This window comes from Salmo trutta, chromosome 9, assembly GCF_901001165.1.
Source record: "Salmo trutta chromosome 9, fSalTru1.1, whole genome shotgun sequence".
Classification (NCBI taxonomy): Eukaryota; Metazoa; Chordata; class Actinopteri; order Salmoniformes; family Salmonidae; genus Salmo; species Salmo trutta.
The window spans coordinates 14,195,564-14,219,112 of NC_042965.1; the positions used below are offsets into that span (position 1 = coordinate 14,195,564).

The window sequence follows — 23,549 nt, forward strand, 5'->3', positions numbered from 1 at the left end:
CGTCCTCACTGTCAACTGCGTTTATTTTTAGCAAACTTAACATGTGTAAATATTTGTATGAACATAACAAGATTCAACAACTGAGACATAAACTGAATAAGTTCCACAGACATGTGACTAACAGAAATTGAATAATGTGTCCCTGAACAAAGGGGGGGTGTCAAAATCAAAAGTAACAGTCAGTATCTGGTGTGGCCACCAGCTGCATTAAGTACTGCAGTGCATCTCCTCCTCATGGACTGCACCAGATTTGCCAGTTCTTGCTGTGAGATGTTGCCCCACTTTTCCACCAAGGCACCTGCAAGTTCCCAGACATTTCTGGGGGGGAATGAACCTAGCCCTCACCCTCTGATCCAACAGGTCCCAGATGTGCTCAATGGGATTGAGATCTGGGCTCTTCACTGGCAATGGCAGAACACTGACATTCCTGTCTTGCAGGAAATCACACACAGAACGAGCAGTATGGCTGGAGGGTCATGTCAGGATGAGCCTGCAGGAAGGGTACCACATGAGGGAGGAGGATGTCTTCCCTGTAATGCACAGTGTTGAGATTGCCTGCAATGACAACAAGCTCAGTCCGATGATGCTGTGACACACCGCCCCAGACCATGACGGACCCTCCACCTCCAAATTGATCTTGCTCCAGAGTACAGGCCTCGGTGTAACGCTCATTCCAGTGGTGAGACAAAACCGTGACTCGTCGGTGAAAAGCACTTTTTGCCAGTCCTGTCTGGTCCAGCCCTTCAAAGTACTGGCTAATTTAGTAGCAGTTGTTCTGGGGACCCATTGTATGTGACGAGAGAATGCTATGCAGCATTATTCTGCCTGCTAATTCCCTCTCAACCTTGTCTGCCCTTGATGTCCTGCAATAAAACAAACCATACATTCTCGTGCGCAAGCAGTGCACGCCTGAAGTGACGTAACATTCTGTGATTTCTGGGGTTCTCCAGAATGAACAGCTATAAATGTTGACATGCACAGGAGTCTCATCGTAGCCCTACAGAGAAAGGGGGGGGGTTGAATGCCGCATCCTGTTGCCCAATGTTTGATGTATTTGCCAGGGGTCATGTCTGTTGGTAGGAATTGGAGAGGATGACCTTGCTTCAAGATGTGGTCTGGGAAGAAAGAGAACATGTCAGTCTCATTTTCAGACACAAAAAAATGCTAGGTTATTGTCATTACTTTTAGTAATTCCCTTTCTCTTAGCATATTCTTTTCATGACCGTCTCCCTCGGTTCTTCTCAGTTCAAACATTTTGTCGGGTTTGTGCCCATAGGCGACGTTGTTGCCGGTGATGTCTGGTGAGGACCTGCCTTACAGCAGTCCTACAAGCCTTCAGTCCAGCCTCACTCAGCCTATTGCGGACAGTCTGAGCACTGATGGAGGGATTGTGCGTTCCTGGTGTAACTCGGGCAGTTGTTGTTGCCATCCTTTACCAGTCCCGCAGCGGTGATGTTCGGATGTACCGATCCTGTGCAGGTGTTGTTTACACGTGGCCCGTCACTGCGAGGATGATCAGCTGTCCGTCCTGTCTCCCTGTAGCGCTGTCTTAGGCTTCTCACAGTACAGACATTGCAATTTATTGCCCTGGCCACATCTGCAGTCCTCATGCCTCTTTGCAGCATGCCTAAGGCATGTTCACGCAGATGAGCAGGGACCCTGGGCATCTTTCTTTTGGTGTTTTTCAGAGTCAGTAGAAAAGCCTCTTTAGTGTCCTAAGTTTTCATAACTGTGACCTTAATTGCCTACCGTCTGTAAGCTGTTCCACAGGTGCATATTCATTAATTGTTTATGGTTCATTGAACAAGCATGGGAAACAGTGTTTAAACCCTTTACAATGAAGATCTGTGAAGTTATTTGGATTTTTACGAATGATCTTTGAAAGACAGGGTCCTGAAAAAGGGACGTTTGTTTTTTTGCTGAGTTTTTGAGACATACAGGTAAAAGTTTACATATTATCAGATTGTTGTCAATTACATATTCCAAATTCACCTACAAGTAGATTTATAAGCATGATGTTGGTTTCTTTTAAAATGCTGATAAGGTGTGTTGTCATTTGGATATGTCCAGCTTTTCCAGGCAGAGCAGAGACTGCAGAGACCTCAGCAGCAGCTGAAGGACCTGCGGCAGGCAGCAGCAGATTCCAAGCCAGAGAGTGAGTAAGCATGTTCTGCATCACCCTCCACACCACAGCTGGTTGAAAAGGTTGAAAGGTCAAGGACACAGCAGATTAGGCTGAATCTCTGTTAATTGATTCACATTTATTAAGGCCCTGTAATCATCTAGTTTTGGCCTCTTTACAGTCACACAGGAGATTTACACATTTATAGTTTCCAAAATGACCAAAGTAAAGAAAGACAGACATGAAAGCTTTTGTGAGTGGCATACCAACAAAGCATTTGACAATCCATTGACTCAAATTACCACATATCAAATGATGTGACCCTCTTCTAAAGGTTTTCAGTCTCATGTAGGCCCACTGTGCATCAGTTAAACAGCAGCATGGAGAACACTATCTACAGTGCATTTTGAAAGTATTCAGACCCCTTCCCTTTTTCCACATTTTGTTATGTTACAGCCTTATTCTGAAATGGATGAAAATATTTGTTCCCCTCATTAATCTACACACAATACCCTATAAAGACAAAGCGAAAACAGGTTTTGGGAATTTTTGCAAATGTCTAAAAACAGAAATAGCTTATTTACAGAAATATTCAGACCCTTTGCTATGAGACTCGAAATTGAGCTCAGGTGCATCCTGTTTCCATTGATTATCCTTGAGATGTTTCTACAACTTGATTGGAGTCCACCTGTGGTAAATTCAATTGATTGGACATGATTTGGAAAGGCACACAAACCTGTCTATATAAGGTCCCACAGTTGACAGTGCATGTCAGAGCATAAACCAAGCCATGAGGTCAAAGGAATTGTCCGTAGAGCTCCGAGACAGGATTGTGTCGAGGCACTGATCTGGGGAAGCGTATTATCAAATGTCTGAGGCATTGAAAGTCCCCAAGAACACATTGGGTTCTCATTCTTAAATGGAATAAGTTTGGAACCACCGAGACAATTCCTAGAGCTGGCCGCCCGGCCAAACTGAGCAATCGGGGGAGAAGGGCCTTGGTCAGGGAGGTGACCAAGAACCCGGTGGTCACTCTGACAGAGCTTCAGAGTTCCTCTATGGAGATGGGAGAACATTCCAGAAGGACAACCATCTCTGCAGCACTCCACCAATTAGACATTTATGGTAGAGTGGCCAGATGGAAGCCACTCCTCTGTAAAAGGCACATGACAGCCCGCTTGGATTTTGCCAAAAGGCACCTAAAGACTCTCAGACCATGAGAAACTGATTAAACCAAGATTGAGCTATTTTGGCCTGAATGCCAAGCGTCACATCTGGAGGAAACCTGGTACCATCCCTACGGTGAAGCATGGTGGTGGCAGCATCATGCTGTGGGGATGTTTCTCAGCGGCAGGGACTGGGAGACTGGTCTGGATCGAGGGAAAGATGAACGTAGCAAAGTACAGAGAGATCCTTGATGAAAACCTGCTCCAGAGTGCTCAGGACCTCAGACTGGGGCGAAGGTTCACCTTCCAACAGGACAATGACCCTAAGCACACAGCCAAGACAACGTAGGAGTGGATTCGGGTCAACTCTCTGAATGTCCTTGAGTGGCCCTGCCAGAGCCTGGACTTGAACCCGATCGAACAACTCTGGAGAGACCTGAAAATAGCTGTGCAGCGACGCTCCCCATCCAACCTGACAGAGCTTGAGGATCTGCGAGAAGAATAGGAGAAACTCCCCAAATACAGGTGTGCCAAGCTTGTAGCGTCATAAACAAGACTCAAGTCTGTAATCGCTGCCAAAGGTGCTTCAACAAAGTACTGAGTAAAGGGTCTAAATACTTATGTAAATGTACTATTTCTGTTTTTTATAATTTAGCAAAAATTTCAATAACTGTTTTTGCTTTGCCATTATTGGGTATTGTGTGTAGATTGATGAGGGAAAGAAATCTATTGAATCAATTTTAGAGTAAGGCTGTAATGTAACAATGTGGAAAAAGTCAAGGGGTCTGAATGCTTTCCGAATGCACTGTATGTTGAGGTTATGCTCTTGAGTTGATTAATTAAAACGATGTTTTGCATACACTCTCTTGATCTTGTTTAATGTTAATTCTTGTGATGAGCAGGTGTGCCTCATTGTGTTTCAAAGACTTTCACAATGATGTAGCCTGATCAAATGTCTCTGTTACTGTCTCTGTTACTGTCTCCGGCTTAATGAAGAGGCTTGAAGAGGAGATCAAGTTCAACTCCTACATGGTGTCTGACAAACTGCCCAAGGAGCTGGAGAGTAAGAGGCGGATGGTGCATAACCTGCAGAATGTGGTGTCCAAGCCAGACATGGGCCAAGCTGAGCTTAGGGAACTAGAGGACAAGGTGAGCTATCAACCTACCTGTGTAATTAAGCTTTAGAGCCTTGCCAGTTTGGTCAATTTGGTTCAAGAATGACTGACAATAACCAAAAAGGTTGTTTCTGACAAATTGAAAGTTTGAGTCTGACTGTTCCCCACTTTGTCCAGATTCGAGAAAACAACATTGAAATAAATCCGCTGATTGACAAAAGAATGATGTGAAATGACCCCATGGATGATAAACTGTCTCTTCAGGCAGCAGGTGATTTGTTTCTCCTTGTTTCACATTCTTATATGACATAACACCAGCAATTACATAGGATGAAGGTTATGTCCATTTCAGAATGCCATTCCCTGTCATTGATACTAAATCACACGGGTCTTTGTCAGTTATATGAATCTGTAAGCGCTGGCTGTCTGTGTGTTGTTAAGCGTTTGCTGGCTCTTTGAACTTGTTAGGATGATTGATGTTGTCTGATGAAGGGAGGCGGCTTTATTTATCATCAAAAGGTTTATTCATGTTATCATATTGATATTTTAATATTTTGCTGTCTCTTTTAGGTGAGAACAGTCAAGCACGAGACCTGGAGGGAGACGAGGTCATCCGGGGAGACGAGGTAACTAACCACATCTCACAGCTCAGTACTCTGGTCTGAACATCATCGTCCACACCAATAGTAATCCCCTTCCTCACCATTGGAACAGGGTTGGAGCCTTTTTCGATGGGGAGTGATGTATCGTCATTGTCCAGCAAAAAGACTGCTACCCTTATATACAATCCACAGGAGGTTGGTGGCACCTTAATTGGGGAGGACGGGCTCGTGGTAATGGCTGGAGCGGAATGAGTGGAATTGTATCAAACATGGTTTCTTTCTATGTGTTTGATTCCATTCGCTCCGTTTCAGCCATTATGAGCCGTCCTCTCACCAGCCTCCACTGATACCATCTGCTCTGTATTCGCACGTTACATTGTACATCTGCTCACCACTCAAAACTGAACATCACTATCCAAACTCTCTCAGAGGATAAAGCAAAATGCATCAGAGATGATATGTTTTCCATCTTTAGGGGTAGATTGATTAAACATTCTACTGTTTGCTTACGTCAAACTTTGTTGATAAGAGTGAAGCGCGGTAGAGTTGTGCGCCGCACTGAACGTGAGATGCTATTTCTGCTCTTATGTAAACAGAGAGGGGCTCACTGGCTAAAGCTACTTATCCCTTTCCCCTCATTCTCCCACATTCCCATGCAAGGTTAAAAATAGACCACAACACGGACTACCTAGAACCAGGACAGTATTGAACAAACTGTCTGAAATGTTAACTGTTTTCAAATCTCTTCTAAATTAATTCCGCAAAACACAAACCATTGCAGTGTGAATCCTTCAACTAAATGTAACTCGATGGCTGATATTTTACCCCAATCGAAACAAACTGACACGAGATTTGACGCCATGTTTGGTTAGATCCCTCTGAACCACTGGCAGAGAGTGGACTCTCACATTTGAGTGGCTTTTTTGCCTCTGCAACACAGTGCCAGGAGCCATCACTCCTGTGTCAACACACCCTATGCCTGGCTGTATAAGATCAAGGATAATAAGGAAAAACGACCACTCTTCACATCTCAAAGTATGCCTGTTCCTGTTTGCAGAGCAACCTTTGGCCATAAGCAGGTCTATATACACTGCTCAAAAAAATAAAGGGAACACTTAAACAACACAATGTAACTCCAAGTCAATCACACTTCTGTGAAATCTAACTGTCCACTTAGGAAGCAACACTGATTGACAATAAATTTCACATGCTGTTGTGCAAATGGAATAGACAACAGGTGGAAATTATAGGCAATTAGCAAGACACCGCCAATAAAGGAGTGGTGCTGCAGGTGGTGACCACAGACCACTTCTCAGTTCCTATGCTTCCTGGCTGATGTTTTGGTCACTTTTGAATGCTGGCGGTGCTTTCACTCTAGTGGTAGCATGAGACGGCGTCTACAACCCACACAAGTGGCTCAGGTAGTGCAGCTCATCCAGGATGGCACATCAATGCGAGCTGTGGCAAGAAGGTTTGCTGTGTCTGTCAGCATAGTGTCCAGATCATGGAGGCGCTACCAGGAGACAGGCCAGTACATCAGGAGACGTGGAGGAGGCCGTAGGAGGGCAACAACCCAGCAGCAGGACCGCTACCTCCGCCTTTGTGCAAGGAGGAGCAGGAGGAGCACTGCCAGAGCCCTGCAAAATGACCTCCAGCAGGCCACAAATTTGCATGTGTCTGCTCAAACGGTCAGAAACAGACTCCATGAGGGTGGTATGAGGGCCCGACGTCCACAGGTGGGGGTTGTGCTTACAGCCCAACACCGTGCAGGACGCTTGGCATTTGCCAGAGAACACCAAGATTGGCAAATTCGCCACTGGCACCCTGTGCTCTTCACAGATGAAAGCAGGTTCACACTGAGCACATGTGACAGAGTCTGGAGACGCCGTGGAGAACGTTCTGCTGCCTGCAACATCCTCCAGCATGACCGGTTTGGCGGTTGGTCAGTCATGGTGTGGGGTGGCATTTCTTTGGGGGGCCGCACAGCCCTCCATGTGCTCGCCAGAGGTAGCCTGACTGCCATTAGGTACCGAGATGAGATCCTCAGACCCCTTGTGAGACCATATGCTGGTGCGGTTGGCCCTGGGTTCCTCCTAATGCAAGACAATGCTAGACCTCATGTGGCTGGAGTGTGTCAGCAGTTCCTGCAAGAGGAAGGCATTGATGCTATGGACTGGCCCGCCCGTTCCCCAGACCTGAATCCAATTGAGCACATCTGGGACATCATGTCTCGCTCCATCCACCAATGCCGCAATGCACCACAGACTGTCCAGGAGTTGGCGGATGCTTTAGTCCAGGTCTGGGAGGAGATCCCTCAGGAGACCATCCTCCACCTCATCAGGAGCATGCCCAGGCGTTGTAGGGAGGTCATACAGGCACGTGGAGGCCACACACACTACTGAGCCTCATTTTGACTTGTTTTAAGGACATTACATCAAAGTTGGATCAGCCTGTAGTGTGGTTTTCCACTTTAATTTTGAGTGTGACTCCAAATCCAGACCTCCATGGGTTGATAAATTGGATTTCCATTGATTATTTTTGAGGGATTTTGTTGTCAGCACATTCAACTATGTAAAGAAAAAAGTATTTAATAAGATTATTTCATTCATTCAGATCTAGGATGTGTTATTTTAGTGTTCCCTTTATTTTTTTGAGCAGTGTAGTTGGTGGTCGCTGTTGGATAAAAGGCACGTACTGCACCCATATGTCCATGTCTGAGTGTTTTATGAGCAGGAGTTCCACACGCAGTGAGATCATGGTGCTGAGAGCTGGACAGGCTGGCGAGGCACATAAGCTGCCTGTCTGAAATAGCAGCCGCTTCCTCCCTGCTCTCCCCAATGCCCTGTTCAATGTGGGTGGTTTCATCTGCTCCCCTGGATAATAAGTGAGTGTTTTGATGTGAAAGGGAACTCTAAACCCACTTCTCAGTGTGGTAAAACAGTAGGTGAGAACAAGAAGTGTTTCTGTGGTAAATGGAAAGGACTTATCGGTCTCTCCTGGAGTCATGGGTCATGGTGGAAATGATCACCTTATCAGAGTTATTTTCCATTCTGAGCGTGCGTGTAATCACATGTCACCCAGCAGCTGCAGGGGGGCGTCTATATTATGCCCCTGTGGGCCCATCCTTAGTTAGCTTGGTTTTAAACCCCCTACTAACTAGTCCACCATGTGTCTAGTGCTCCATCGTCCATTGCTTGGCTCTCTGTTCACTTACACCCCAAATTCCCCCAACATAAATAACAGATGTGTTTGCTCAATCTGGAAAGGTTATTCACCCTGCCGAAATAGATTTCACATATACTGTAGGCTACTGCTATTTATAAATATGCACAGTGCGTACCATGTTTAATTATCTACTATCCCATTGTGCTGCATTTTCAAAAACGATCCTCTGTCATGATAAATAGTTCAAGCCCTTCAAAGTACTGGCTAATTTAGTAGCAGTTGTTCTGGGGACCCGTTGTATGTGACGAGAGAATGCTATGCAGCATTATTCTGCCTGCTAATTCCCTCTCAACCTTGTCTGCCCTTGATGTCCTGAAATAAAACAAACCATACATTCTCGCGCGCAAGCAGTGCACGCCTGAAGTGACGTAACATTCTGTGATTTCTGGGGTTCTCCAGAATGAACAGCTATAAATGTTGACATGCACAGGAGTCTCATCGTACCCCTACAGAGAAGGGGGGGGGTGGGTTGAATGCCGCATCCTGTTGCCCAATGTTTGATGTATTTGCCAGGGGTCATGTCTGTTGGTAGGAATTGGAGAGGATGACCTTGCTTCAAGATGTGGTCTGGGAAGAAAGAGAACATGTCAGTCTCATTTTCAGACACAAAAAAATGCTAGGTTATTGTCATTACTTTTAGTAATTCCCTTTCTCTTAGCATATTTTTTTCATGACCGTCTCCCTCGGTTCTTCTCAGTTCAAACGTTTTGTCGGGGAACTGCGCAGCAAGGGGACGGTATTCAAGAAGAAGAGGCAGGAGATTACCGAGCTGAGCACGGGTCCTGCAGCGGACAGAGGAGATCCTAAAACAGAGGCGTGAGGTCAGCCAACAGCAACTGGTAATGCACCTCACCAATCTCCTTTCACAGCAGGGCAGCTATCCACCCTACCTGCTTTCCTCCATACCGCATAAGCCCTCTTATAGTGCTGCACGGGCCTTTCCATCCTGCCCATGTTCATGTAAATTGCATTAAAAGTAAAGTGACATAACCTTCCTGGAAATGACTTCACACCTCAATACCCTCCCACCTCCTGACTTGCTAAAAGCCTGGCTGACCCAGGGAGGGCTGGGCTGCTGCTATTTGCGAAGGCTGCATCTGTTTCTCTCTATGACGCTGGTATTTTTTTATCAGTGGCTGCACCCCCCCCCCACCACGGCTGGTTGTCTGTTGGTGCCTGAGCCCCCTGTCCTCTCGCTACCTGCATTCCTGTTCCCAACTGTTACCCCTCCCACATAAAATGAACCATTCGCTGCAACAATGTTGGTTATAGCCTACAGTATAACCCAGAACATGCTAGAAGCCCAGCCTGCCACTGTCAACTATTCATATCAGAACCAAATATTAGAATTATTGTAGTTTAATTAGGTCATTCACATTCAGTCTTTATCAATGTTTGAACAGATTTGCAATAGAGGGCTGGGGGATACGTGGGAAGGAAATTGTGTTTATTTTCATCGGTCACAGATTTCTCACTCATCATATACAATAGACTGCACACACACACACACACTGCTACCTCAACCGCATGTAACCTTCTCTTCTTGGAGAACAAAGTGGCCTGTACTCCCAGGTGTGGAACTGAGCCCTGACTGTTTGCGTGGACACAACGCTTCACAGTGTTTAGAGCTGCGACACCGGTGGCAGAGGTCAGTTCCAGATTAGGCTTCGTGCTGTATCCTCCCAGACAGGGAGGGAGTCACTTAGTCACTGAGTCACAGCTATAGACTTACATTTGTCCATATGGTGCAAACTAATTATAAACAATGAATTAGCTGAGCCATTGTATGTTATTACATGGAGGTTTACGCACCTCAAATTTTTTACTTTTTACTGATTACTCTCATTAAAATATCCCACTGCCTTGCAGCTCCTGTGGGTGTAGATAGACTACATTGCTCAAGTGCCAGGTGTTTCTAATGAACTCTTGCCAGGTCCCTACACTGACATTTGGTTTAGGATTATAAAACTGGACACAATCTCATGTTATGCTGCCATATTACAAGGCACAAGGATCTCATATTTTGTCCACTAACTGATGACTGGAACCCCATATGCCCATTCATGCTCTTATTGTTGTCTGTGTAGCAATCCATGGAGGCACAGAAGCGGATCTCTGGGTACAGTGATACTCAGGAGGAACTGGAGAGGGTGTCGGCCGTCAAGGGTGAACTGGACGAGATGAAGGCACGCTCGCTGGACGACGAGTCTGAAATGGTGACTATACCAGGGGATCGCAGCCACTGTCTGAGTAGCATGTCACTTTACCACAGGGACAGATCTTTACCCACTCCAGACAACCCCCATACTCAGTCACAGGGGGAAGCTCATTGCCTTCAGATGCTCATCCAGACGCACAATTTGTTTTACAAGAACCTTCCTTGTCTGACTGTGCTGTTTTGTTTGTGTCATTGATTACTTTGCATTGATTTAGTGTCTTTGAAACCTTTGAAATACCCCTCGTGCATACTTCAACTGTCATATGTGCTTGTATTCAGTGGAAAAGAAGAGTAGTTGGTGAGTTTCAAGCCAGGTTTGATCACCAAATCAACCTGTTTTATCAATATGTCATTCCATTGCAACGAAGTCCAAATAGAACCAGTTGCAAATGATTAGACCCCAGTCCAATATGTTTTTGAAATTCTTTAAACATTAGTCAGGGTTTCTGGTTAAAGCTGGCAGCTTTCACACTTAGAAGATAGTAGCCTGCCGCTCCCAATGATGGATTCAAGCATTCCTGGCTGTAGCTATAAAGTAGACTTTCACTCAACTCACCATCTTCCAGATTCCTCATATACAATAGACCACATAACCACACACACTGCTATACACACACACACACACACACACACACACACTGGAGAACGGTGGCCTGTACTCCCAGGTGTTGAGCTGAGCCCTGCCTGTTTGCTCAACCCTTCAAAGGGCTTAGACCTGCAACACCTGTCGCTATAAAATAGACTTTCACTCACCTCACAATCTTCCAATCCCCTGATTGGCCTTAGACAGCTCTGCCTCTCCATGCACACCCTATACGGCCCCTGCTTGTGTACAACACAGGTGACATATGATTATTAGATGTTATTATGGGCATAGTTAGTCATCTTAATCTGACATTTCTGTGGATAATTTTTCCCACCAAACCAGGATGTTGGCATATGGGTTGAAATATGTGTTACTTTGTTTCAGGTGAAGGAACTGAACTCGATGATAGTGGAGAAGAAGTCTGCCCTTGCACCGACCATGAAGGAACCGAGGCCTTTGAGACAGCAGCGTCAGGTGAACGCCACACGCTGTGAAACTTTGTCTGTAATTTCATCTTCAAATTGCGTCATTACACAGAGCTGTGTCTATAGAATTAGCCAAATGTACAAGCCCAGATTATTATGCGAAACTAGAAGCTTAGCAAAGCATGACAGGAGGTCAATAGGCTTATCAAAGGAAGGGAAAAACCCTGATGCCTCAACCAGCTGCTATTCACTTTCAGGTTTTAATGTCACATGCACAGGTACGGTGAAATGCCTTTCTTGCAAGCGCTAAACCCAACAATGCAGTCATCAATATCAATGTAGCCCTAAAAATATCTTAAGGTAGAACAAAAACATACGAGAAATAAGAATAAGGTTTGCAGGATCTTTGTGGAGTCCATTAACGATAGTTTACATGTAGTCTATATGTAAAGTGTATGATAGGGAAAGCCCCTCACATCCCTTGGCTAAAGCAGGGGATCATATTTTCCAATATGTGTTTGCTAAGTTGGTATAAAATCATACGGGCTAACAATAACTAATGATGAAAAGATGCGTGAGAAATATTTTAATAGACAAGCTTGAGCTAAGATTCAGTAAAACGGTGCAAATACATGGGCTTTGATCTGATAGTGATATGAAAGGGGTTGGGGAAACTAACTTTTGCATATAGTACATTTGTACTAGTAGGGGGGTATTCAGACCCCTTGACTTTTTCCACTTTTTTTTTTACGTTACAGCCTTATTCTAAAATGGATAAAATAATTTGTTTCCCTCATCAATCTACAGACAATACCCCATAATAACAAAGTGAAAACAGGTTTTTAGAAATGTTTGCAAATGTTACTTTTTTTTTTAAACAGAATACCTATTCAGACCCTTCGCTATGAAACTCGAAATGTAGCTCAGGTGCATCCTGTTTCCATTGATCATCCTTGAGATGTTTCTACAACTTGATTTGGAGTCCACCTGTGATAAATTAAATTGATTGGACATGATTTTGAAAGGCACAAACCTGTCTATATAAGGTTCCACAGTTGACAGTGCATGTCAGAGCAAAAACCAAGCCATGAGGTCGAAGAAATTGTCCGTAGAGCTCCGAGACAGGACTGTGTCAAGAGACAGATCTGGAGAATGGTACCAAAACATTTCTGCAGCATTGACGATCCCCAAGAACACAGTGGCCTCCATCATTCTTTAGAAGAAGTTTGGAACCACCAAGACTCTTCCTAGAGCTGTCTGCCCGGCCAAACTGAGAAATCAGGGGAGAAGGGCCTTGGTCAGGGAGGTGACCAAGAACCCGATGGTCACTCTGACAGAGCTCCAGAGTTCCTCTGTGGAGATGGGAGTTGTCCTTCTGGAAGGTTCTATCTCTGCAGCACTCCACTAATCAGGCCTTTATGGTAGAGTGGCCAGATGGAAGCCACTTTTTAGTAAAAGGCACATGACAGCCCGCTTGGAGTTTGCCAAAAGGTACCTAAAGACTCTCAGACCATGAGAAACAAGATTCTCTGGTCTGATAAAACCAAGATTGATCTCTTTGGCCTGAATGCCAAGTGTCACGTCTGGAAGAAACCTGGCACCATCCCTATGGTGGTAGCAGCATCATGCTAAGGGGATGTATTTTAGCGGCAGGGACTGGTAGACTAGTCAGGATCGAGGGAAAGATTAGCTGAGCAAAGTACAGAGATCCTTGATGAAAACCTGCTCCAGAGCGCTCAGGACCTCAGACGGGGGCGAAGGTTCACCTTCAAACAGGAAACGACCCTAAGCACACAGCCAAGACAACACAGGAGTGGCTTCGGGACAAGTCTCTGAATGTCCTTGAGTGGCCCAGCCAGAGCCTGGACTTGAACCTGATCAAACATCTCTGGAGAGACCTGAAAATAGCTGTGTAGCGACGCTCCCCATCCAACCTGACAGAGCTTGCGAGGATTTACAGAGAAGAATGGGAGAAACTCCCCAAATACAGGTGTGCCAAGCTTGTAGCGTCATACCCAAGAAGACTCGAGGCTGTAATCGCTGCCAAAGGTACTTCAACAAAGTACTGAGTAAAGTGTCTGAATACTTATGTAAATGTGATATTCAAATCAAATGTTATTTGTCACGTGCGCCGAATACAACAGGTGTAGATCTTACAGTGAAATGCTTACATACAAACACTTGACCAACAATGCAGTTTTAAGAAAAATAAGTGTTAAGTAAAAAATAAAAGTAACAAATAATTAAAGAGCAGCAGTGAAATAACAATAGCAAGGCTATATACAGGGGGTAGATGTACAGAGTCAATGTGTAGGGGCACCGTTTAGATGAGGTATTTCAGTTTTTTTTTATACATTTGCAAAAATGTCTTACAACCCGTTTTTGCATTGCCATTATGGGGTATTGTGTGTAGATTTGATGCGGGGAAATCCATTTTAGAATAAGGCTTTAACGTAACAAAATGGAGTGGAAAAAGTCAAGGGGCTTGAATACTTTTCCAATGCACTGTACATAACATACTATAACAGTGAAATGTATTGTCATTGTACTTAAATGCTGTAGAATATGCGCATGTATGTGTATTTCTCTGTTCATGTATCTGTGAATGGGGATTTCATTCTTCACAGGAGCTAACTCAAGAGTATGAGGAAAAGAAGACCAAGTATGACAGCTGTGCTGCAGGTCTGGAGAGTAACCGATCCAAACTGGACCAGGTACAATATGAAATGCGATGTGTAGACACCTGACCTAACACCACATATGACATTTTCTATATGTAATTTGTTCACGGACACCACACAATTGCAATGTTCTCTCCAAGAGGAACAGTTGAGTTTCTTCTTGCAGGAGGAGAGAGCTCTGAGGGAGGCGACGGCTCGGGAGGAAAACTTATACCCCTACATCAACTGCATGAAAGAGGTAAGGGGCTCAGGTAGCAAACAACACCTGTTCTGTGCTGCGACAGCCAACCAGAGCTCCTGTTCTCCTCCCCATCTCTCTCTGTTCTTCACAGATCATTGAGTTGCAAATGCAGCAAGCAGCAGATGAGATGAAGGCCCCTGATCCGCAAGAGAGGAGGAAAACCATCAGGAGAGTCTGCCAGCTGCTTAGGACTTCTATTACCGCAGTCCCCTCCATAGGCTCCTATTACAACACGTGTGCATCTGCTACTGTTGCCACACAACTCCCCATACACCTCTCTCAAAGGATGCACTTACAGCAGTCCGTTAGTAGGTTCACCCTCATAGGTCCTTTATATACTACAGCTATGCATTTCAAAGTGTGTCCAGAACTATTGCTTCTTTTTTTAGAAAAATATGTAAATAAAATACTGGTTTAATAAAATCTGTTATGGATGTTTGTTACTGTATGTTGTGTTATTCAACTAACAGGCAGTCTTTCCCTTGTGAAACTCACAATAATGGCAGCAATGATCTTGTGAAAGTTAATAGGCTCATGTGACCTCTGACCCTCCGGCTGTTTCACAGGGAGCAGTACATGAAGAACGTTGCAGAGCAGGAGTCCCTGGGCAAGGTGAGCAGAGAGGTGCTGTGTGTGCTTTGTCAGGGTGCAGGCACAGTGCCAATGGCATCTGACATGGATCCCCTGCAAACACAGGAGCCATACTTTAGGTTCTTCCTTACCCTGATCAGAATGGGGCCAGAGAGGAGAAAGTGCATGGCAAAGGATGCTCCGCTGCATTCCTGCTAAACCATTTGGCCCAGTAGACGAGCTGTAATGTAGACATACAAGCTGCACCTATAGCAGCACAACACGCAGCAGTGATACATTACTGTAATGCCTGTCCTCTCATCACCTGTGGAGCAGCTGTAGTGTTTCATGCTGATTTCTCTCTACACTAGTCCTCAGTGCATTAACAGTCATCTATTCCCCCCCGCCCCTGGCACATTCATGACAAGCTACTTCTTTATTAGGGTTTCCCATCTATGGTTATGAATAGGCTTGATGCTAATGCACTTGTTAATATTTGGCTGGTCAAGCTTCCAGTCAATGAATACAAAGATCTCATGACCACCCTTCCATTCAGTGTTTGATACAAAACCATATGCTGACACTTGAAAAGAAACTGAAAATGTCTGTTTAACTATGCTGGTATCATACACTGTCTTTGATGTCAAAATGAGTCTGTTGTGCTGATGTAATAATGATTCCTCTTTCCCTTTGAACAACAACAGAAGTTGCGTGAGCAGCAGAAGGCGGTGAGGGAGAGCCACAGGCCCAACATGAAGCAGGTGAAGATGTGGCTCGACCTGGAGCAGCTGATGGTGTGCAAGCTTGGGTGCTTCCTGAGGGCCCAGAGCCAGGCCTCCATTGGTCAGGTCATCCAGGAGGGCGGTGAGGATAGGCTGGTGCTGTGAGAACGAGGAGACTGTCAACGCAGGGCTAACTCTGGTACACTAAGCTCTACCACAATGACCAGGACTTCTCACTCATCTCACTACTGTACTTCATTCTCCAGTTATAGTTCATCAGTCTGTCTCGGTTTTTATCTATTTTAGGTGAGATGATTACTTTTCATCTCTTAATGTAAGCAAAACATCTCTGCTTTCATTGCCTAAAGTTAAAAGGATTCAATTTAACCAATCTGTGTTAATCCTGGTTTAGTTAGCTAGTTATGTTCTCTGAATAATCCCAAAGTAGGATTTAGTTCCATTAAACTGATTTTTCTCCTGTGAGGAGCACCTTCCCGGTGATGATATTGTGAGAGGTGCCTGATGAATCCAGAACTGAAAGAACACATGATCCAAAAGGTGTCTGACAGATAAGAGGTTTAAATCTCTGGCTCTCTGACTTCAAACAAATCCTCAGCCTCCATATTTTTTGACACATCTTTAAGAATACAGCTCCAATCTATATGTCTAAAGATAACCGCGTACAAAGTGTTGCACTTGGGACGCAGCTGCACTCCGCTATTTTGGGAAACAACTGCCATGACCTTGGGCTGAGGAGCTTGCCTTTTTTGGAAATCAATTGGACCTCTGTTGATATAACAGGACAGTGCAGGGTGAACTGGTCCAGCATTATCATCTTGCATATTGTACCATGGCCAAGTCTATACCCATTTTAACACTTAAAATGTAACAACTACATTTTTGACATATATCATATTAGCTACATAATATCCTCTTGTACTTCTCATTTGACTTTGTTAATACAAATATGCTTAAAACAATACTTGAAGATAATATTTGGTCATAATTCTGTCTGACTAGTCACAGCCATCTAAAGGTGATGGATAACAGTGAATGATAAATCAAACTGACAGGTTTACTGTCGTCCTTAGAATATACCTCTCCTATTCACAAATCACTCATTCTGAATACCTCTGTCTATAAATGCCGACGTGAATAAGGGGACATGTCACTCGCCGTGCCCATGCCTTAGCTTTGGCTGTAGTGAAGCATAACTCAATATTCTGCTCACAGCCACAGTTAGTGCCAGATGGATCAAGAGTGAATTCTAGAAGGCTACTTGACTGGGAACTGATTGGCATAGAATTATAACTGAACAACAGGATTGGCGATGTGCCACTGGAGGCCTCATTAAGAAGTGTCAACAGATGATAAATGCCAGTCCTGTTTTAAAGAGCTGACAATAATGCCCCCTAATAAATACAGTGGGGTGTCATCTAGTGGCCTTCGCTGACATCCTTCACACCATGATAGCAGTTTGCCTGTGATTGCTTTGCATCTCTTGGTTTGACAAAGAGAATCTGCCTTTGTTTACGTCACATTCTGATTTCAGGTGAGGTACATGCAAATATATGAGCATGCTGCCTGGGGTCCAGTCACTTTCATTGTTGTTGGTTATCAGGGTTGGAGAGTAACGGATTACATGTAAGGGATTACAAAATACAATAACTAATCCATTGCGTTACCAGCAACAATATTGTAGTCAGATTACAGATACTTTTGAAAATCTAGACTACTTCATGGATTACTTTTATTCAGAAATGAGGTTTGTGAAAAATCTTTGACACTTCTGTTTTCTCAGACATTCAAATCAGCATTGAAAAAAGGAGCAAGTTTAAGTTTGTTCCACCTGAGCGAGTCTGACCAGATGTCAGAGACCACTATGATGACACACCAAATGGGTTTGATGGATCGCTGGAAAAGAGCAGGAATAAGCTTTTGTAGGCTATAGTCCAAGCTATGTCTGCTAATGGTAGGACTGCTGTCGGCATCCAAAGATTATCCAACTTTAATAAACGCTTGGAGGTAAGGATGACAGCAGTGTTGTAGTCTACGGTGATACGGATATCACTTATTGTTATCTACATAGCGCATTGATGTGAATCACACTGCTGCTCTCTCGTTTAGCTATTTGCGTTTTACGGATTGTGATTGTCGTGGATGGCTGTTCACAAATCTAAATGTGTATTTAAACCCAATGGTTGAATTCAAGAAGATTAAGCTGCCTATCAATCATTGTTTTTGAAACCAGTGAACAGCCAGTGAAAAATGCGGATCCCAGCCTATGGAATAAAAGTGGGGCTTTTATTGCTCAATGTAATTCATGCTGATAAAAATGTTTTATCCATAGGCCTAATGGACACATGTTCAAACTCGCACACTTTTGATAGACTTAAAGCAGCAATCTGTAGTTGCTACATCCATTTTTGGACTTAAATACATTCTTGAAGAATATAACTTATAATGCCTCATGAGCTTAATTCAACTGTCAGACTCCATTAGAACCCAAAATATAAGCTTGTTTTTCTCCAATGTTTGAAAACATTGTAAATGTAAACAAACACTGTATAGCCTCATAACATGAATAAAACAATCATTGTTATATCATGGATGGTCAGTCCTTGCATCCATAGCTCTATCTATTAATCTGAGAGTGGTTACATTTATCCAGGCCCATCCCTCAGCTTTTTACCAAAACAGGCGGGGCGTCCATTTTGTTATTGTTTCATCTGTTGCTTTGCCCTTTAAACAGTTGCATATTATCAAGATATCAGTGTCACCAACAAAAAGTTAAACAATAGGCCTATAGAAAATGCAGCATATGAGATTCATTATTCACATGTAAATATCACTTTTCAGTAGCGCTCAAAGCATGCCATTCCATGAGCGCAGCATTTATTTTTTCATCTTGAATCAATGAGTCCAATCAGTCCTGCATGACAACAAAATCATAAACAGCAGGGTAAATCCTTAGTTTTGGGGTTATGCTGAGGTAAAACAATTTGGCTAATCTATACTTCCATATTTCCATAAATCCTATTCTTGAATATCAAGGGGTATAACATTTATTGGAATGACTGGAATTCTGAAAGACTTTGGTTTTTACTGTAAAGATATAATTGAATCATATTATTATATGTAGTAGAGAGCGATGGGTTAGAAGAAGCCTACATAACCAATCCATGAAGTAAAATGTAACATCCATATATGGCCAGCTATGTAAACCTTAACATTGATTTATCCTGCAATAGATGTCGTTCAATTGGTAACATACATTTTAATCTTCTTCTAATGTCTCTTAAGGGGAAAGTAATCTAAAAGTAACTGAATGTAATCAGATTACATTACTGAGTTTGGGTAATCCAAAAGTTACATTACCGATTACAATTTTGGACAGGTAACTAACTAACTGTAATGGATTACATTTATTAAGTAACCTACCCAACCCTATTGGTAATACTAATGTATGTAAATACTGGGTGTGGCTAGGTATGCAAACCTAGAGTGTGGATCACAATCTATGCTGGTACATAGACTTTCAAGATAAGGAAACCAATATTTTTCCATTTTGGTGAACTAAGAAGAACCAAACAAGTGAATTGAATGTGCCACATCTAGGCCTATGTCTTCATTATCCCATGTCAAAGTACATTGATCTTGGGTTACTGTAAATTAGTTAATGGCTTTTCAGTTTGCTCATTTAATAATTCAGAGCAAATACTGGAGCCTGGAGAGCGAGCAGGCTTTCGTTACACCCCTCTGATTCAGCTAATCATGGACTAAAAACAATATGTTTTATTTTAACAAGGTGTGTTAATGATGTGCTGGAATAAATGCATGTAGGCCTACACCTAGTAGCCCTAGAACCTGAGTTGGAGAACCCTGAACTAGGGCCTTACTGATCCTGGGAAAGGAAAATGTATCAACCTGATTTTCTATATCTGACTACTACAAAGTCGGAGGATTGTTGTTTGACAATGTCTGTCACTGGCTGCAAACTAATGGCAAACTCTTGGTAAATAGAATTTTGCCTAACTGTCCTTACTTTCGAGTAAACATTTCCGGACTCCTTCTGTCCAACGAGAGTAGCCCACAGGCGGAATATGCAAGAAAGGGGCCGTGTTGAGGTCGTCACTAGTTACCACAGCCACAAAGTCAGAAGGCCCGCTTACTCAACCAATCAGATGAGGGAGTGTGATGCCGCGTATTCCGGTTCGAAGGAAACACCTAAGTTTCGAAATTGCCTACCTTGAGTCCATATTTTGAAGACCAAATTAGTAAATACATTCAGGAACAAGAATTGACAACATCACTAAAATTCATAACATTGAGAAAGTTTTGGGCAAAAGGCCAAGTTGTCTTTTCTTTTTTATATAACTTGTAGCTATTTGAGGGTGTGTTCTCAGAACATTTGCAAAACAGTTTGCAGGTATATTCACTGTAATGTTCAACATCTCCTTGTCCCAGTCTGTAATCCCCACGTTTTGAGAGAACCACCATCATTCATGTTCATGCCACAATGACTACCGCCCTGTAGCACTCACATCTGTAATCCTGAAGTGCTTTGAGAGGCTGGTTATGGCACACATCAACTCCATCATCCCAGACACCCTAGACCCACTCCAATTTGCATACCGCCCCAACAGATCCATACATGACGCAATCTCAACTCCACTCCACACTGCTCTCACCCACCTAGATAAGAGGAATATCTATGTTAGAATGCTGTTCATTGATTACAGCTCAGCGTTCAACACCATTGTCCCCTCCAAGCTCGTCACCAAGCTTAGGACCCTGGGACTGAACACCTCCCTCTGCAACTGGATCCTGGACTTCCTGACTGGCCGACCCCAGGTGGTGATGGTAGGCAGCATCACCTCCGCCACGCTGACCCTCAACACGGGGGCCCCACAAGGGTGTGTGCTTAGTTCCCTCCTGTACTCCCTGTTTACCCACGACTGCATGGCCATGCACAACTCCAACATCCTCATCAAGTTTGCTGATAACACGACGGTTGTAGGCCTGAATACAGACAGTGATGAGATACAGGAAGGAGGTCAGTGACCTGGCAGTGTGGGTCCGTAACAACAACCTCTCCCTCAATGTCAGTAAGACCAAGGCTGATCGAGGACTACAGGAAACGGGGGGACGAGCACGCCCCATCCACATACACAGGGCTAAAGTGGACCAGGTCGAGAGCTTCAAGTTCCTCAGTTTCCAAATCACTAAGAACTTAATGGTCCACACACGCGCACAGTTGTGAAAAAGGCACGACAGCGCCTCTTCCCCCTCAGCAGGTTGAATAGGTTTGGCATCAGCCCTCAAATCCTCAAAGTTCTACACCTGTACCATTGAGAGCATCTTGACTGGCTGCATCACTGCTTGATGTGGCATTCCACTAGTATAATAAGGGATTCCATTCCAAGCACACATTTTACATTTTAGTCATTTAGCAGACGCTCTTATCCAGAGTGACTTACAGTAGTGAATACATACATTTCATGCATTTTTTTATTTTTTTTGTACTGGCCCCCGTGGGAATCGAACCCACAACCCTGGCGTTGCACACACTATGCTGGTGTTGCAAACACCATGCTCTACCAACTGAGCCACAGGGAAGACCCACACATGAGTTTAGTGCCTCGTTCAAGTGCTAGACGGAACTCTGAAATGTATCACTTGCTAACTGGTTGTAGTCATACACGAACCACGTTTAACCAGTTAGCAAGTCGGTAATTTCAGAGTTCCGACTAGCACTTGAACGCGGCACTAAACTTGTGTGCTTGGAATGGAGTCTTCTGTAGTGGGAAGTTTTGTTAAGATCCCCAACGGTCGGTCCCAACATTAACATGCAATGCTTGCGGTACTGTTTTGGAAGCATAAGGACCTTGTTTTTCATATCAGAGAGAAATCATTTTCAAAAAACAAAAGGTTAAATTGATACACACCTTGATAGGGTTATGGTTAGTGTTCCCACACAGCCGTATCTTCATGTTATAACGCTTATTTACGGAAAAGGACGGAAGACGAAGCGACCACCTTTACACTGAACAAAAATATAAATGCAACATGTAAATTGTTGGTCCCATGTTTCATGAGCTGAAATATTTGTCGTATTTCTCTCCAATTTTGTGTATAAATGTGTTTACATCCCATGTAAGTGAGAATTTCTCCTTTGCCAAGATAATCCATCCACCTGACAGGTGTGGCATATCAAGAAGCTGATTAAACAGCATGATCATTACACAGGTTCACCTTGTGCGCGGGACAATAAAAGGCCACTCTAAAATGTGCAGTTTTGTCACACAACACAATGCCACAGATGTCTCAAGTTGTAAGGGAGCATGCAATTGTTTTGCTGACAAGAGGAATGTCCATCAGAGCTGTTGCAAGATAATTTAATTTTAATTTCTCTACCATAAGCCGCCTCCAACATTGTTTTAGAGAATTTGGCAGTATGTCCGACTGGCCTCACAACCATAGACCACGCCAGCCCAGGAACCTCCACATTCGGCTTCTTCACCTGCGTGATCATCTGAGACAAACTACCTGGACAGCTAATGAAACTATAGGTTTGCTCAACTGAAGAATGTCTGCACAAACTGCACAGCCATTGAAGAGGAGTGGGACAACATTCCACAGGCCACAATCAAAAGCCTGTGTGAAGGAAATGTCACGCTGCATGTGGCACATGGTGGTCACACCAGATACTGACTGGTTTTCTGATCCACGCCTCTACTTTTTTTTTTTTTTACAGTATCTGTGACCAACCGATGCATATCTGTTTTCCCAGTCATGTGACATCCATAGATGAGGGGCTAATGCATGTATTTACATTGAATTGTAACTCAGTAAAATCTTTGAAATTGTTGCATGTTGCGTTTTATATTTTTGTTAATTGTAGCTATCTAGCATGCTCTGAACACCTGTTTGAAAGTGTAGCTGAAGTCTAGTTTTGTTGGATGGATGCACCCATAGCTGTATGGATCTGTGCAAAACTGCTACAGTAAGTGTATCTTTTTGATTTTAAGGATTCTTTCTCGCTGATGAAGAGAACATGTCCATATGTTTCGAAAGCCGTATTGCAAGCAATGATTATTGACGTTTCTAAACGTTAAAACACAGCGTTGGGATTGTATTTTATATGAGGCAGTCGTGTGCTAAGCTAATGGCTGAGAACTAGAGAGATGGCAGAATGGAGCCAAGAGTTTGAGAGAGCTACGATTAGTTATTCTATTTGATAGACCAATGTTGTTAGTTTCCTTACAAGCCTTTCATTCTAATAGCAATATGTCATATTCTGGACCTTCAACAGATGCACAGCAGTTGGCAGGGAAAAAACTCAGTTGGTAGAGTAAAAATATCCCATTCAATGGTGTTCCGTTTGAAGTTGTGGGCACAGAGACATATGAATGCCACCAGGGGAATGACATACAAACAAAAGCCAAAGAGAAATATGCTGCTGCAATGAACAAGGAGGCATTAAGTTCAAAGACAGATCAGTGTCGTTTAAACCATACACTTTCACAACATTAATTTAATTTGAATAATGTTGAAGTACAAACTATGGAATGTTCCTCAATGAAATTGAAGATGGGACTTTAAATGAGTGTCCCAACTCAGTGACCACTAAAGATCCCATGGCACTTATTGCAAGAGTAGGTAATGATGAGTACCGTTTTATGTGTAATCTGTATATTAAATTGTACTCCTATAATGTAATGCTGTGTATAAAAGTACCATGTATTTAAAGTGTATGAATTATGTATATTAAACAAAATCTATGTTTAAAAAAATATATATATACTTTTGTCCTCGGAAGAGGGGGGTGGATGGGCTAGATAAATACATGCAAATAAAGAGTAAGTTAGTGTGG

The 23,549-nt window shown here is 43.5% G+C and overlaps 1 pseudogene; it reads left to right on the forward strand.

The window, feature by feature from the left end:
• Positions 1-4,278: 4,278 nt before the first annotated feature.
• On the forward strand, positions 4,279-16,741 carry LOC115199967 (intraflagellar transport protein 81 homolog; annotated as a pseudogene).
• The last annotated feature ends 6,808 nt before the right edge of the window (positions 16,742-23,549 follow it).